Below are 16,787 nucleotides of genomic sequence, written 5' to 3' on the forward strand. Positions count from 1 at the left end.
GTTCTGAATAGTCAATTTGATATCAAATACTACATGAAAATATTTCATGATAACAAGTGTATCTTTTAAAACAGGAAATCTTTATTTTCCTAGAAATACAGTTGTTCTATTTTTAAGCTATGTTGTATTGCTAATTTTCCATTTCACAAAATTTTTACATTAAAAAACAAAATATGCTTTAAAATATGACTGCTTTAGACCTTTGCAAACACATCAACTTTTTATGCAAAATAGGGAATATACAATTCAGATTATTCACTCTTTTACTAATCTTTGATGGTTGCACTTTGATAAATAAATAGATCATCTAGGATTCAATAGGCCAATTGCAGCATATAATAGCTATTCAGAGGCAATTAAACTGCCTTTTTTCATGCCGGTGTGTGAGCTGCCCTTTACAACCTTCAACTTGATTCGTGGTGATTCAAAATTAACTTAAAAGTCTTGTTTGCTGACAGCTTAAAGCTTAATTGACTGAAAGCCAAATAGAGTGTGTTCTGTATTCAGCACTAAGGCTATTGATAAAGCCGTGTGTAAATTGCGTATGGTGAAAGACAGCGATTGGGCCTCCTGTTCTTGTATTAGTCCACAACTTAGCATTGCTGCACAGTCAGAATTGCTTTGTCAAGTCTTTTATCACACCAGGTTAACTCTCTCTGGAGCTCCTCCAGCAGCCGAGCAGTCCAGTACTGAGCTTCTACGATACAGTGGGGCCTGTGATAATTCTGTTACTTATTTGTGGTTTCATTTTTTTTCTTTAATATAGTATTGGCCTTTCATTTCTGAACAGGACTGTCGGTAGCGTATTTCAAGAACCTACTGATTTTCTGTATTTGTCACTTTGGGAAAGAGCAGGGTGTTTAGATTTAGGGGTTTTGAAAAATATTTTGAGAAAAACAAGTATCATAATATTGATGTATCTCTCTTATGAAGATTAAATCTAGCCATTTTGAACATTTAATTAGGCTAAGGAATGCATGCTTAATAGTCTCGAGTATAATGTGACTGTTACCTTACACTAACAATTACACTGTCGGATTCTTTCAATACTTTTACACAAAAAATATATCAGGGATTATAGGTGCCTTATAGAGATGTACATTTCTTATTTTTAAATTGATCCTTAAGAAGTAAATGAGGTGGATTATTAATATATACTAGTATATTCTATAAAATTTAATAGTTATACCTTTTTCCAAATAAACCTAAGTAGATCCAGTTGTATAGGAGAAGATAATTTGCATATAAGTATGTATTAACAAAGAATGAAAAATTTAGAAGCAAAGCTAAAACAGTTCTCAGAAGCACTTTACTGTTGTCAGCTATTATGTTTATATATCTTGGAACTCTGTATGCTTTATTTTGAAGATTTTGATCTGGTATTGATTTAATAACTTAGCAATGTGAGTTTACCATGTAATCTGTTTTGAAGATATTTCATAAGTAGCAATTAAGTTTTAAGTTTGTCTTTTTGGATTAATTATTTGTACAGTGACATTTAAATATGTTTGTCATGAACTCTCCCTTCTATTTTTTATTTCTTATCTTAATTTTATACAGTCAACTCTTAGATTCAATAAGCAGATTCCCTACCTTTTATGAAATTTTTTTCATTTACCTTATGTTGTCTACATTAGTTAAATATTTGAAATGTGATAAAGCTGAAATTGCCTATTTTATGTCCTTACATTTTAGTGTAGTTGTTTTAGTGTTTAGGACATTCAAATGAAAAATATAAAATAAAATCCAGTTTTGATAATGATTTTGTTGGAAGTAATGCATATAATAATGAAAATGTCTTTTCATTATTGTGTATATCAGATTATACATGATGGCATTGAAAATATATTCTGCATCTTAAACATTTGCTTGCAAAAAGGTCTTTTTAATTTCTGTATCTTTTCTTTTTACTTTAACAGAAGACTTAAAATTGTATATTGCTATCTCTTAATGATATTCTGGTAACCATAGCTATCTAATTTTACTTGCCTTCCAATTGATTTCCAATAAGAACGTAGTCTATTCATAAAGAATCAGGATAAGTTGCAACTTAGTTTCAAAATGACTATAATTTAAAATAGTGTTACTCCTATATACTTTTCAATAAAATGGTAATCATGCTTCAAAATGTAAAATGCAGAAGAGTACCGGTTTTATTGAAGTTTCACCTATACCCAGTGAGATTTGAAAGTCAAGAATGAATTGCTTTTATTGATCATGTTTTTGTATTAACAGTTAATCTAACATATTTTTAAAGGCATGAATTATTTGAAAACAGCATTTTGTTTATTTTTCATAACATAGTTGTTTAGTATATACAAAACAATTGTATTGTTAGGAAGGGCAAATAAAATTCCTTTTCTTATTTTTACCTTAAAAAAAAAAGAAGGCTAGATTTAATTGTAGAGATAATAAATCAATTTTGTTTTAAAGTAATTAAACAATTGTAATGATGAAAAAGCAAAACTTATTACTTAAAATTTAGTGTAGCATAAATGTTGATTGGTATAAATAGATGGTATAAATATTGATTCTGCAGTCAGTAAGAGATTAGCAGTGAGAGATTCGTGGTACACATTCTGAAAGGGATGAAAGCACTTTGTCAGGCTTTGCTGACTTTGCCAGCACTGTTTCGTAGATTAAAAAATGAGAACTTACCTGAGGTTCTAAAAGAGTTTACCTGTTTCAAGGAGGGTGAGATCAAAGTCAAGTTCAGTGGTACAAATTTTATAATTATACATTTTAAAAAATACTGCATTTTCTGGCAAATTGTTATAATTGCAAAACTTTATATTTTTATTAATTTATTGCAAAACTGTTTTTCGATTTCTTTGACATTCAGGGCTCTTCTAGGAAAGTGTGACTAATTTATATTCACAATATTGATGCTAACTTTGGATATTCTCCCTTTCTCTTTTTATCTGCACATTATACCTTTACATAAGTTGATGTTTTACTTTTTTTTTTTTGCATTTTTCCAAAGTTTCTCCTTTTTATAATGACTGGACTGTTACTTGTTTGTAGTTAACTGATTGCTCAGTGTAACTTTCAAAGTACCTTAACAAGTGAAAAAGAATGGCAATTTTATATTCTATGGTATATTGAAAGTATATTTCAATGCTGCATGTAAGGGAAAATTTGGCCATTAAAAATCATCTGTGATGAGATTTGGTTTTATATTACCTTCTTTGATTTCAGTGTTTTATACATTAAAATATAATATTGTGATATTACATTTACCAAACTCTCCAAGCAATATTACACTTGTTTGTATCTCAGCAATTGAAACTTTATTTTGGGGTATTGATAGAAACATGAAAAAGTCATAGATCAAATGGGCAGATAATTAAAAGACTAGAAAGTTTCTATTACAGTTTATATTTGTACTATGTGTATTTGGCATTTTAAAGTACCTAAAGTATCTATTAAGCTAAAAGAATATTTTTGTTTAGTTATCTGAATACTCGGAAGATATCAAATGTCATCCAGTTAAATAAAAAATGTTCATATAATATCATGACTCTCATTTAGGTTGAAATCTGTATAAAACTTGAAAGTGATAAGTTGTAAAACTGTAGATGAGATCATAAGTATCTGGCTATATATATATATATATATATATATATATTTTATTTTATTTATTTATTTTTTTTGCGGTACGCGGGCCTCTCACCATTGTGGCCTGGCCTGTCGCGGAGCACAGGCTCCGGACGCGCAGGCTCAGTGGCCACAGCCCACGGGCCCAGCCGCTCCGCGGCATGTGGGATCCTCCCGGACTGGGGCACGAACCCGCGCTCCCTGCACTGGCAGGTGGACTCCCAACCACTGCACCACCAGGGAAGCCCTGGCCATATATTTTTATTTGAGCTTTTAAAAAAGGAGAATGAATTAATGTCTTTCAGAAATGACATTTTCATTAATATTAGCTTGAAATTGAGAGGATTAGTTTAATAGCGTACAAGAAATAACTTGTATAAGTACAGAGAAAATTACCTTGACCATCAAATTTATGCTAAAGTCCAGTAACATTACTAAATAATATCATTCTATATTATTTACTCAATCTTTCAGGTAATAGAAAGAAGATAAATATATCCTAATTTTATCTCTACCTCATGATATCTAAAATAATGCAGGGCCCATTATAGTTGATACTCTGCAATTGAGATGATCATATATTGAAAGAGATATGAATAGCACTGATAAAAGAAGCATTATTTTAAAATACTTTCAGGATCAAAGCCAAGATTACTTCCTGATGAATTCTCTGTTGTGATTAACTTAATTTTATGTGATGGTGAATTATATATGGTGCTGAATGCTAGGAAAGACATCAGATTTTATTTGGATAGATCAGACAGGAAAGCATTGATAGTAACTCTGTGGGTTATGCCATGTTATCCAAAAGAGGCTGATCACTATATTGATGTCCTTTTTACTAATCATTTGAATAAATCACCCTCTAATCTAATGGTAAATATGTATTAATATTTGGGAGTATTTTTAGATAAGACAGTGCATGGTTAAACAGAGTGGTTGAGACATCCCTGAGTGCTAATGAGTACTTACTTGGTAGTCTATACTAATGCTTTAGTGGATGCTGAACAAGTTTAGATGTTAAGCTTTTTAGGAAGAGTGAATGATGGCTAATGATTATTTAATGACAGATCTCTGGACTGAAAGGCATTTAGCACTCAAAGTATACTGCAAAGCCTATTTCTCAAAGCTTCAGACAGGTTTATTTGGTCTCACCTTGAATAGAACAGTGCTGTATTGATTTCATTGGTGTGGATTTAAACACACTATCGGCTTAGAATAGCACTAGTATGCAGTAGAAAATGATTGTCTTAACCCTTATGGAGACCCTAAGCTATTCTCTGATATTACGACACAAACTTTGGAAATGATCACGAACTTATTTGCAATATTTGGCGTTTAGTATGTGAGTTTGGAAAATATTTGTGCATGTGAGCTTATAGTAGACATTAACTGACATGGAGGCTTAGGTAGAGGTAACTAAAACTTAAAGTTATATTTTTAATTAGTGTTTTCCTCCATATACTGAGCATAAACATTATTACTATTCAGAAACCAAATATTAAAATAATCTGCTATTCAACAGGGTAACAGTTGCTTAGTACTTTGTATTTTTTTAGTATGCTTCAATATGCCATATATATGTATATATTCCATATAAAATCCAATTTAATGTAGTTGCTTCATATGCTTAATAGAATAGCTTCCCCCAAATTTTTACATTTTTTATAGACAGCCCCAGTAGAAAATAAATATAACATTATTAGATAGTAGACTAAAACTTATTTTGACTTTTTTTCTAATTATAAATATTGTTTTCTTGTTATTTTTTAAGAAATGTTTTGAATTATGCAGCATTTGAGGATACCTAATATAGATTTATCTTGGAGCAGATGTCAAATATTAACTAGTTTCTATGCAACAAAACACTAACTTAACAGTCTTTGAAGATTCTAGAGCTCGAGCTGGAATGATGTTGCCATGAGTGCCCACTCTCTTTGTGCCCTTTACCTTGTCACTTGAACAATTAACCTACTTGACCTTCCTTATCTATAAAATATGGGTAGGTTTGGTTTGAAGAGCTCTGTGATCTCCTTTTCCTCTAAAATTCTGAAATTTCCCATTAACAGTCATCTAATCTTGGACCTAGGAGATGTTTTTACACATGCTACTTCTGGTGTGTTTTCTTTTCCTCTTAAATTCTTAATGGTTTATCTGTTTTTGTAAAGGAATTTGGAAAGTGATTGTAGTAGCATATAATTATGTCATTATAACAATGTTTTGTAGAAATCAAAAACATTGTATAAAATATTAGAAAAAATATTCAATTTTTCTTTTGCTGATAGGAGAAACAGTTTTATTTGAGAAAAATTATAAGCCTAAAACATCAATATACATGTATTTTCTAGGTTTTTACATATGGAAGTATCTGTCTTAATAAAAGATGAGTTAAGATAAGAGAAGATTATAAAGCTATCTCTTCACAACTCCTGAGTAACCTAATGATTTGAGCAAGTCGGGCAGAATTTTGAGGAAATGATTATGTATTGTCATGAAACAGGAGCAGATTTTTTTAAAAAACAGTCTTTTAAAATAGCATGACATCTTAAAAACCTGAGTATCTGATCACATAGATGCATAGGTAAACATTAAATTTTGCTCTCAGTGTTCAGTTAAGGAGTGGAAGCTTTTCCCAATCCATAGTTGTAACTAATCAATGACTTCCATATCCGGGATGCCTAGGTGTATATGCTTAGCTCTTTTCAGTTAAACGTTGGAAGGATTTTGTAAAAATTCAAGGCTCAAAGGCTGTTTTAGTTTGATATGTGCAAGATAGATAACTCAGATCCAAATTACAAGTAGAATTTACTAATTAATAGGAAATCACATAAAACAGTTACATGCTTATTTGAGAAGGTACATAATAAAAGGAATCATGTAAACAGAAAAAAGGTCTGTGACCAAAGCATTTGCCAAATAACAACTAGAGTCAATTTGATAGACTAGTTATCCCCGTCACAAAACGAGGAAATGTAAAATAATTTTTAAATTATCTATAATAATTTAAAAGACACATAATTCATATGTAGCTTAAAAAAATGATGAAAGCATAAAAGTGTAAAGAGAGCAGAAATGAAAGTCCTCTGTAGCTATCTAAGCAATTCAGGTTTTCTTTTTCTTCAAGGCTCTCTGAAGCGACGTAGAAATCTCCTTGAAAAAATGGGCTAATATGTCATTTATACACATCTGTATTCCTTTGGCTATAGATGGTCTATTTTTTCTGTAGGTTTGGGCTAACAATGAGTATACTCTTAACAGTTTGAGGCTGTGGCTTATTTTGTCAATGGCTTTTAGACTGTTAGCACAAATGCTTAGTTAACTTGTACTTATTTGCTTTTTTCTTTTTCAAAGCTTTGCTTTTTTGATCATTTATTAATATGATTAGTAAATTAAAAGTTGAAAATGTCTTTGACCTTTTTATTTCTCCTTTAAATTTCTTTACTTTTCTCTTTCTCTTCTTATTTTATTTCTCCTTTAAATTTAAAAATATTTTTCCTTTAAATTTCGATATTTAGTTGTTAGGAATTGTATGTTAATCTCTATCAAATTTTACTAACACACAGGATGCTTTAAGAAAAGATAAAATCTTTAGTATTTCTGCTACATTTCTGCTAAATGTGGACTAGGTTATTAAAGTCTTTACTATAAAACTTTACTTTTGGCTTAACCACCACAACTTTTCCTACATCTGTTACTTCAAAGGTGTGGCCATTAATTCCCAAGATATTACGTTACCCCTGACTATGCATTCATTACGCCTGCTTAACACTTATAGTGAAGAAGGCAGAAGAAAAAATAACATGTGAATAAGAAGATTATTTCTCAAAATTGTAGAAATGTTATAAAGTAACCTACTGAGAAAAATAAAAGCAAGAAATCCCTTAGAAGTTCTAATTTACTTTAAACAAACATTTTAAAAAATGGTAACTTTCAGTTACTTGTCATTGTTTCATTATTGTGACCAAATGTATATTTAATTCAAAACTATGAATACTACAAATACTTCTTATAAATGAACAGATTATGTGTTAACTTCTTAAAGGTAGAACAAGGCAGTTATCCCTTTTCATCTGCTTTTATATCACTGAGTTGATAGAAATTACCTAGTTGAAAATATTTTTCAAGTGAGTCCAGTAAATGATTTGTCATTTTTTGAATAAAAGTGACCTCAGGTGTAACAGTTTATTTCTCCATGTGCTGTAACACACAGGTATAAAATCTTCATAGAGTGTATTCTAAGAGTCCACCAAATGTTGTCTCATGTGTTCCATTTGATCTTTTAAAGAAATACATCATCATGTCTATTTCAGTATTGTAAGTAAATCTCATTGCAGAAATTGCCTTTTTCTGAACATTAACTGTATGAAAAAAATTGAGAATTATTTGCTATGTTTTCAGATTTATCTAATTTTACAAGCCACTAACCACTATTTCTGAAATATTTCTTTCCTCATGAAAAAGCTAATAATGGTCTTCTTAATGTTAAAATTCGTGGTTTTTAAAACTTGACCTGTATCTCAGATTCACCCTTGAAAGGTAAAGTGAACCAAGAATTGAACATTATTCTTGATAATTATTAGCTACAAGATTCCTGATTACATACATGCCTTAGATAGATATTTGGAATTTTTAAAATCCAGTTTTCTTCCAAACTGAGGATGTTCGCACTAAAAGGAAAAGGAAAAGGAAACAATTAGATTTTTTTGATGGTCAGGTAGAGAATAAGGAGAAAAATAAGATAATGCAGATCGTGGAACATGGGTGTAGAACTTGTCTGTGTTAAGAATAAGAAATTGTTACAAGAACTGCTCTAAAAACATACAAGTTGCTCTCAAAGCTTAAGGTTTCTAATTTTCAAAATAATTGACATACCCCTAAGACAGTGATAATATTAAATTCCCTTTGCAAAAGAGCATCATTTTGGAGTGTGCATTTCTTCTGCTTTTATCTGATTTTGTAGAAAATAGATGTGAGGTATTTTCTGAAATGCACACACACACACACAATACATCTATGTGCGAGAGGCATTATTTTAAAATGGCTTAATCAGCAGCCATAGAAAGATGTATGCATTTGCAGAACCTATTATGGTCCAGCAGGGGGCCATCGAGCATGCATACAAATTAATAGCATGTTTGTTTACTTCAGTTTTCAAGTCGGGGTGCGGGGCGGTGGGGCGGTGGCGTGCGGATAGAGCAGCAGCACCAAAAACAGCAAAAGCCTCATACGTTTGGGGAGCAGCTTCCATGTGCCCCGTCAGTAGGTGTGAGGAAAGCACTGGCAGATGTGTCACAAAGCAACTAAAAAATATTTTTAATGCAGTGGAGGGAACGCTTATGCTGACGGCGGAGTGAGAGTATTCTACACAACATATACTAGCTTTGGTAATAATATGAGAGTTTAGAAATAAATGTTGAAGTTCCCCATGATTGTCATTTTTAATCAGTACATCTGTTTTTCCCAAGGAGGTAGAGAGGAAGATTCAAAAACTTTCATGTTTTATTTTATTTTATTTACATCAGAAACACAGGTAGAAATTTACATGTTGGCCATATAACCATCTGCCATTTTATTGTTTTTCCATATTATCAAAATTTATTTGCCACATTTTGTAAAAAATGGAAGATTTTTCAGTGTTCTAAGTTGTGTCAACAAAAGTGAAAATAATATAATATTCATATAAAAGCACGTGGCTTAAGAAAGGGAACTTAATTACATAAGTTTTCAACGGCATAGACTCAGATTCTCTTTGTGAGCTTATGAAACCTGCATTCACCACAAAAGAGAGTGACATCTTTGAGTTCTTTTTCACATGCTGATTGTCACCAATCTATGTCTTTTTATATTTCCATTTAACAAATTCATCTTTGAAGTATTCAACTGAAAACTGGTATATTGGAAACTTAAATCTAATTAGTGGAATACTATACCATTTTAAGACCAAATTGTCTTAAAAATAAATTAATATCAAAAGATTTTTCCTTATTTTAAATATTGTGTTTTTTTTAATACATTTATTTATTTTTATTTATTTTTTTGGCTGCATTGGGTCTTCGTGGCTGTGAGTGGGCTTTCTCAAGTTGCGGTGAGCGGGGGGCTACTCTTTGCTGCAGTGCACGGGCATCTCATTGCGGTGGCTTCTCTTGTTGTGGAGCACGGAGTCTAGGTGCGCGGGCTTCAGTAGTTGTGGCACAGGGGCTCAGTAGTTGTGGCTCGCGGGCTCTAGAGAGCAGGCTCAGTAGTTGTGGTGTGCGGGCTTAGTCGCTCCGTGGCATGTGGGATCTTCCTGGGCCAGGGCTCGAACCTGTGTCCCTTGCATTGGCAGGCGGATTCTTAACCACTGCGCCACCAGGGGAGTCCTTAACTATTGTTAATAAAGCTTATTTGGAAGATTACAATTACATATGGAGTAAAATTTGACATTTTTATGGCATTGTACTTTATCCAGTCTTAAGCAACCCTAAGAGCAGCAGCCAATAGGTATGGGGAATGCTCTGGCTAAACATGTGGAAACAATTTATTTACAACTGTGAAAATGCCACCGAGGGCCAACATTTTTCTCATTATGATTTAAAACATAGATTAAAACATAGATTTTAAAATTTCAAAATTTTAGCTTTTAGCTCAGGGTATCAAGACACTAAAGCTAAGAATGTTGTATACTTAATGTGTGTGCATATAATTATGTACACCAATGTGTATATGTATTTGTAAAATTAATGTTTTTGATTAGCACAGTATAATTATTTAAAAGGCATATCTTAAAAATAAATTAATATTCCATTAGGCAACTAGGTATATTAATTTAGATAGTAGTCAGTCAGAAGTAAGTAGAAATTATTTTTATTAAAGTACATGTGAGAAACAGTTAGAACTCAACTCACATTTGAAGATCTAATTTCTTTTAGGTACTTCTGTTGTTTAAGTTCCGAAATGTATTAAAATATATTTTCATTTGACATATTTCACTGTCCTGTACTATTTAAACTCATCTTTACCTAATATACAATTTTATATATGTTTTTCCTAATATCTGCTGATAATACCCCATCACGTTTAAAATGTCAATGGGGCTGAGAAAAGAGAAACAGATAAAAATGAAAATTTGGAAGAATATTTTACTGGTCTGAAAAAAGAAAGAAATTTTTTGTACTTTTATTGGCTAATATTTGTAGAGCTTCACACTGTAAATAGTAAATCATGTGTCTTAATTCTGAAAGTTCCTTTGTCTTTAAGATTGCCTGTGTTAACAAAGTTCACTTTGCTAAATTTACTTTTGTTCTTTAATAATTAATCATAACCTAATATTAGCAGATACACTTTACTGCACATAAAAGAGTTGTAAAGAACTACAGTAGAAACTATTTTCTAGCTTCATCCAAATTATTATTTTAAGTAGTCTTTACATGCTGCCCTTTGAATAGTTTTCTGCTGTGAGATCTTGCAACTTACTTTTTCCCAGTCATTCCTATAAAGTCTTACAAAGCCAGTTATTTAATAATATATTAACACATATACCTATTAACTATGAATTGTATTTTTTGCTTTGCTAGGCAGCTCATAGTAAAAGCAATTTATTTTTCTATTATATAGTTCCAAAACATATTGTTAAATAATGAAAGAGTGAAGAAAAAACATTTAAAATTGTACTTCCATTTTACTATAATAAATAGACATTTCTGAATTTTGAGAGTGATGTTTTAGAGTATATTGAAATTTATATCAAATGCAGGAAATATTTGTATCATTATGAGTGTCTCTTGGACTCTATTATTGCCAGGAATTTCTAGCATAAAGTTGGTGTGCTAAAATTAATCTGAATGGAATGTTTTGGTTTAAAAAACCTTAATGATAATGCTTGTAATACAGTTTTAAATATAGTTATAATCTCGAAGTGAATTGTGATGGACTTTACATCATTTCATTAATTTTTACTAGAATTATAGACATTGTAACATAGATAAGTCAGCTATAAAAAGCATTCTGATACTGAATCCTAAACAAAGAATCAAATTTTTGACGGCAATATTTCCAGATCAAATCACCCAATTCTTAAAGTATATTCTCAGAGTAGTAATTGGTGGAATATTCTTCTCTAAGGTTTTAATACCTAATACAATAACAGAGCTCCATCAATATATGGCTAATAGCAGATATAAAGTATCTGCTGGTAGGCCATCTCTCATAAAACCGCCCTTAGCCTTAATTCAAATCCATTGATTCCTATTCCAGTTAAAACTGAAGAACTTAATATGTCTTTTAATCCTTTTATTGTAAGCTAGGATAAAATTAATTTTACCCTGGAACTGCACAAAGCCAATTAACATGATCTTTAGAGTTATTTAGTAAAGTGCTTCAAACTGTTAAATTTATCTTGACCTCTTGGTTGCACTCTCTGACTGCTTTTTAAATGAAGTAATCAATATCTCGCAGCCCTTTAAATAGCTTAAACTTCTCAAACATTTTACCTGTGTTCTAGTTAAGCTGTAAGTAAAGGATTTACTCCTGCTCCTGGAAAGCTAGGGTCATTTATGCTAAATCTAAAGACAATTATGTACTTTTGAGGAACACTGTATGAATTAAATGGTTGTTTTAATAAAATCAAAGGCTCATATTTTGTTTAAAGTAACCCAATAATGAGGAAACATTATTTTCACACAGAACAAGTATTCTGTCTGCAACTTCAAATTTAGAACATTTATGTCCTTTACCATTGCAGGTAGCTTCTGTTTTCCACACAGGGCTAGTTGAAGGTATTAATTTTCTTACTGTGATAGGGTGATCAACCGTCCTGTCAGGAAAATGGATCTCCGTGTCACCCTTTAGCATGATTAAACGGAGGCATGTCTCTGTGAAAAAACACCAAATTTTCATGAGATGAATGAAACTGTAGAAAGATCTACTTTTGCAGAATTATCTTATTTTTAATATCTCAGAATCTCCTATTTGGTTGTCAGTTTATTTGTAGGAAAACATTGCAGCTAATTGTGTATATCTTGTATTATTTAGGAGAAAACACAGGCGAAGCCAATAATTTTAAATGTTTCCAAATTTGAAAAAAAATAAAGAATCAGAAATTGCTGTGTTGTTGTTAGAATAGTAGCAGGGATGGGCATCTGTCACCTTATACATTTACTAATCAGTCAGTGTCTCTTTTAGGGGATCCTTTTCTTGTTCTTACTTCTTTCCATGTTAACAAAGAGCTATCATCTTTTCAGCCCTGAGCACTGATAAAAATTACATACCATAGAATTTCAACATCAGTAGTGTTCATAGCCAGTTGGACAGTGTTCTTATGAGCTTGTGCACATGCCAAACTTTAAGTTACACCAAGAGATGCACTTGACAGCTAATTAAGATTTCATATTTTGGCCACTTAGCAGAGGGCACCTGTTATGATTCTTTCTATTAGCTTAAGAATAAAATTTACAAATGGCAGTTTTAAAGGACATTATTAAAACTTCCCTAAAGTCTTAATTCCTTCCCAGGAAGTGGGAGTTAGGACAAGATTGAGGTAATTAAACAAAAGGAACGTAGAGGAGGAGGGGGACCAGGGTGGAGGTGGAGCTCTCCAAATGCCCCTGTTGTTTAATTTCCTACTGGAAGCAGCCCATGTGTGCTCCGTGCCCCCTCCCCCTTCGAGCATGGCTGTTGCAGAGGCTGACCGGCTGGGGTCAATGCCTTGCCTATTGATCAGTTTCCCTGCAGTCCCTTGCTCCAGCAGCTGCTTCATTGGCTTCTTTCAGGGCCTGCTTCAGTACATTAGAATAGAAATCCATAACCAGAGCTGTGCTCATCCAAGCAGGGGAAGAAACTAAATTAAATGGTATAAAACAATCTTGGATCAGGAGTTTGTGCCAATTCATCTTGATCTAAGATGTCACACCGGGCTCTCTGTCTGAGCACCTGGGCTAGAGGCAGCCATAGTGAAAATAGATGGAGCTGCGATCATTCATTTGTCAGCTAAGGAGCAAGGCAGTGGTTAGCAATTCCCCTCTGCAGAGGTCAGCTGACAGAACAATCAGTGCAACTGCAGAATAGAGCTTTCCTTTGAACTATTGTTATGGAGCATGCTCTTGCTGAGACAAGGGGGGAGGTGAGCTTGGTTGGCTTCCTGTTTCAAGAAGACTATGTAAAGAATAAAATATGTACTACAGGAATCTAGATGTAGTCGCCCAGAGCTCTTACTCCTTGTGTCTGTTCCTGTACAGAAATAAAGTTGGTTTTAAATGCATGTGCTGAGGTATAGATTATCAAACTGTTAAATATCACTTTGTCTAGAATTAGGGTCTATTTTCATCCTTCTAAACACAGAGGCAGTGATTATTGATTTTTCTTCCTTTTTAGTATGGTTAAGCTTTTAGGGTGTTTTCCCCCTTTGGTTACTATAAACTATCACAGATCAGTGTCATACTTTGAATCTGTACTCACGTATACATGCTAATACTTTTACTAACATTTCCTGTTTGTCTTTAAAAAGTTAGAAAAAATATCCATGAAGAGACAGAAATGCATACTATGGTATCAGATTGGAAGATTTGTCTTATGTAACTGAAATATTCTTAAACATTTTAATTGAAGCTTTTTACAAGAGATGTTAATTCATGAAATATGACTTTGGAAGTTATAAAATAATTTTATAACATTGGGGGAACATTATTATAAAGTTGTCTGCATGTAATTTGAAATACACCAAACACAATAAAGCAAATTAGGAAAATAATAGCTAAAATTTTACATGAAAGAATTAGAATATTTTTAAAGATGGATCTATTTTCTGTTGTCTCATTTCAGATTTTGTCTTTCTATACATGCTTTAAAACTAATGGCAATTTTCCTAAACTAACTTTTTTTTTTAAACAATAAAATGTGACATGCAGAAGCTAAGAAACTATAGCAACAACAAGAGCAAATCTTTTTCGTTCTCAATCGCACCAAAATTTTCTTGGAATTCAAATAAACAGTAACTACTCTTTGACGTTACCACCTCAGCTTCCTAGATAACTAATCGCCCATTTTTCCTTAAGAGCTTTAATGCCACTTTTTTACTCAATGATTCCTTTCCAACTCTTCACATCTTTGTAATATCTTTCCATTTCCATTTCTTAGATTCAGCTGGGTCTTCTTGCCCACATCCTATTCTGTCTCTCAGCACAGCTAAATAAATGGAATTTAAGTATACTAAGAAGCCTTGTGCTCTAGGTATTTTTTTTTTTTTTAATTTGGCTTCTGGAAGGGCCAGACTTACCTCTCTTGCAAGGGTTTTAAAAATTTTGTTTTACTTTTGTTTTAGTTAATGAGGATTTTTTAAAGGGTTCAGAGCATGACACCAAATATCTTTCTGTAGTGTTTCTATCAACTACCCAGACCTCACCAGGATCCGGAAGCCATCCACTTCTCTGCATCTCCTATTTAACATCCCAACACCAAACCAACCTGAATCTCTCACTTTCATTTCTACAGTACCCTGTTTATTGCTCATCTCATTTCCAGCATTCTTCGTACACGCTCAGAGTGTTTTTCTAAAACCCTAAATTCCGTTGTTCAAAGGATTGAACAATGCGAATATGACCAGTAGAGTCATCTATGATTTGCCCCTTTCCTGACTGTCGCCTCACGTTCTACCATTCCCTTCTTGCTTGTAGCACTCCAGCCCCATGGCCTACTCTTGCAATAGAAATCAACAAATTCTTTTTGCTTTAGGTTCTTACACGTACTGTTCTCTTAGACCATAAAGTTCTCATTGATTTTTCACCTTTACATTTCTAATTCCTGTTTAGTTGCCTCTAAATTCAATGAGGACAGGGACTTTGCTTTTCTTATCCCTATTAATTCATCTTAATTCATCCTGTATCAATTCATTAGTTCATATTTGCATAATGCCATGCACACACTCCATCTTTGGTCCTTATATGCTGAATGACTGAGTAGCTGATGGAATGAATCGTGAATTCTGCCACCACTGGTGCTCACTGTTTTCCACTTGACCATTGCATGAGCCGTCTTTTGCTTCTACTTGACACCAGTCTTGCTTTACCTCACAGTCCCCCTCCCATACTACTGCTATCATAAGCTTTCTGACAATAAATCTCAAGTAACCAGTTTATACAGAATTGTTCAGTGGCTTTCCATTAGCCTAAAGTTAAAAGTCTTCAGCTTGCTGTACAAAGGCCTCTTGTTTCAGTACCTATTTAGCTTACCCTTTTGTCATTCCCTGCCTTACTTGCAGTAGTATAGAATGACAAAAGGAAAAAAAGAACCTTTTTATCGCTGAATAATATTTTATTGGATGGGTGTAGCACATTTTGTTTAGACGTTTATCAGCTGATGGACTTTTGAGTTGTTTCTACTTTTTGGCTCTTATGAATAATGCTGCTATGGACATTCATGTACAAGTCTTTATGTGTACGTTTGTTTTCACTCCTCTTGGGTAGATACCTAGGAGTGGGATTGCTGGGCCATATGTTATAACTCTAACTGCCAAACTATTTTCCAAAGTATTAATAGTTGTATCATTGTACATTGCCACCAGCAATGCATGAGAGATTCAATTTCTGTACAGACTCAGTAATACATGTCATGGTCGGTCCTTTTAATTGCAGCCATTCTAGTAGATGTGAAGTGGTATCTCACTGTGGTTTCGATTTCCATTTTTCTAAGGACCAGTGATGTTGAGCAGCTTTAATATGCATATTGGCCATTCATATATCTTTGGAGAAATATCTATTTAAATTGGTTGCTCATTTTAAAAGTTGGATTTTCTAAATATTGAGTTGTAAGAAGAGGTCCTTAAGTATTCTGGATACAATCCCTTATTAGATATATAATTTGCAATATTTTCTCTCAGTCTGTATGTTCTTTTTACTTTCCTAATTATGTCATTTGGAGCTCAAAAGTTTTTAATACTGAAGTTCAATTTAAAAAAAATTTTTAATTACTCATGCTTTTGCTATAATATCTAAGAAATCATCGTGTAACCCAAGATCATGAAAAAATATACCTCTCTTTTTTTTTCTGTAAGTTATTTAGTTTTAGCTCTTATATTTAGGACTGTAATCCATTTTGAGTTGATTTTCTTACATGGTGAGAGGTAGAAATCCAATTTCATTCTTTTGCACATGGAAAACCAGTTGTCCCAGTGCCATTTGTTGAAAAGCCTGTTCATTCCTGAGTGACCAATCTGGAATGTG

The 16,787-nt window shown here is 32.7% G+C and overlaps 1 protein-coding gene across 9 annotated transcripts in view; it reads left to right on the forward strand.

Moving 5' to 3' along the window:
- WDR7 (WD repeat domain 7) overlaps positions 1–16,787 on the forward strand; it is a 372,036-nt gene that overhangs the window by 191,649 nt on the left and 163,600 nt on the right. The gene's annotated exons all lie outside the window — the stretch shown is intronic.

Source organism: Delphinus delphis, chromosome 13 (assembly GCF_949987515.2).
Source record: "Delphinus delphis chromosome 13, mDelDel1.2, whole genome shotgun sequence".
NCBI classification, from domain to species: Eukaryota; Metazoa; Chordata; class Mammalia; order Artiodactyla; family Delphinidae; genus Delphinus; species Delphinus delphis.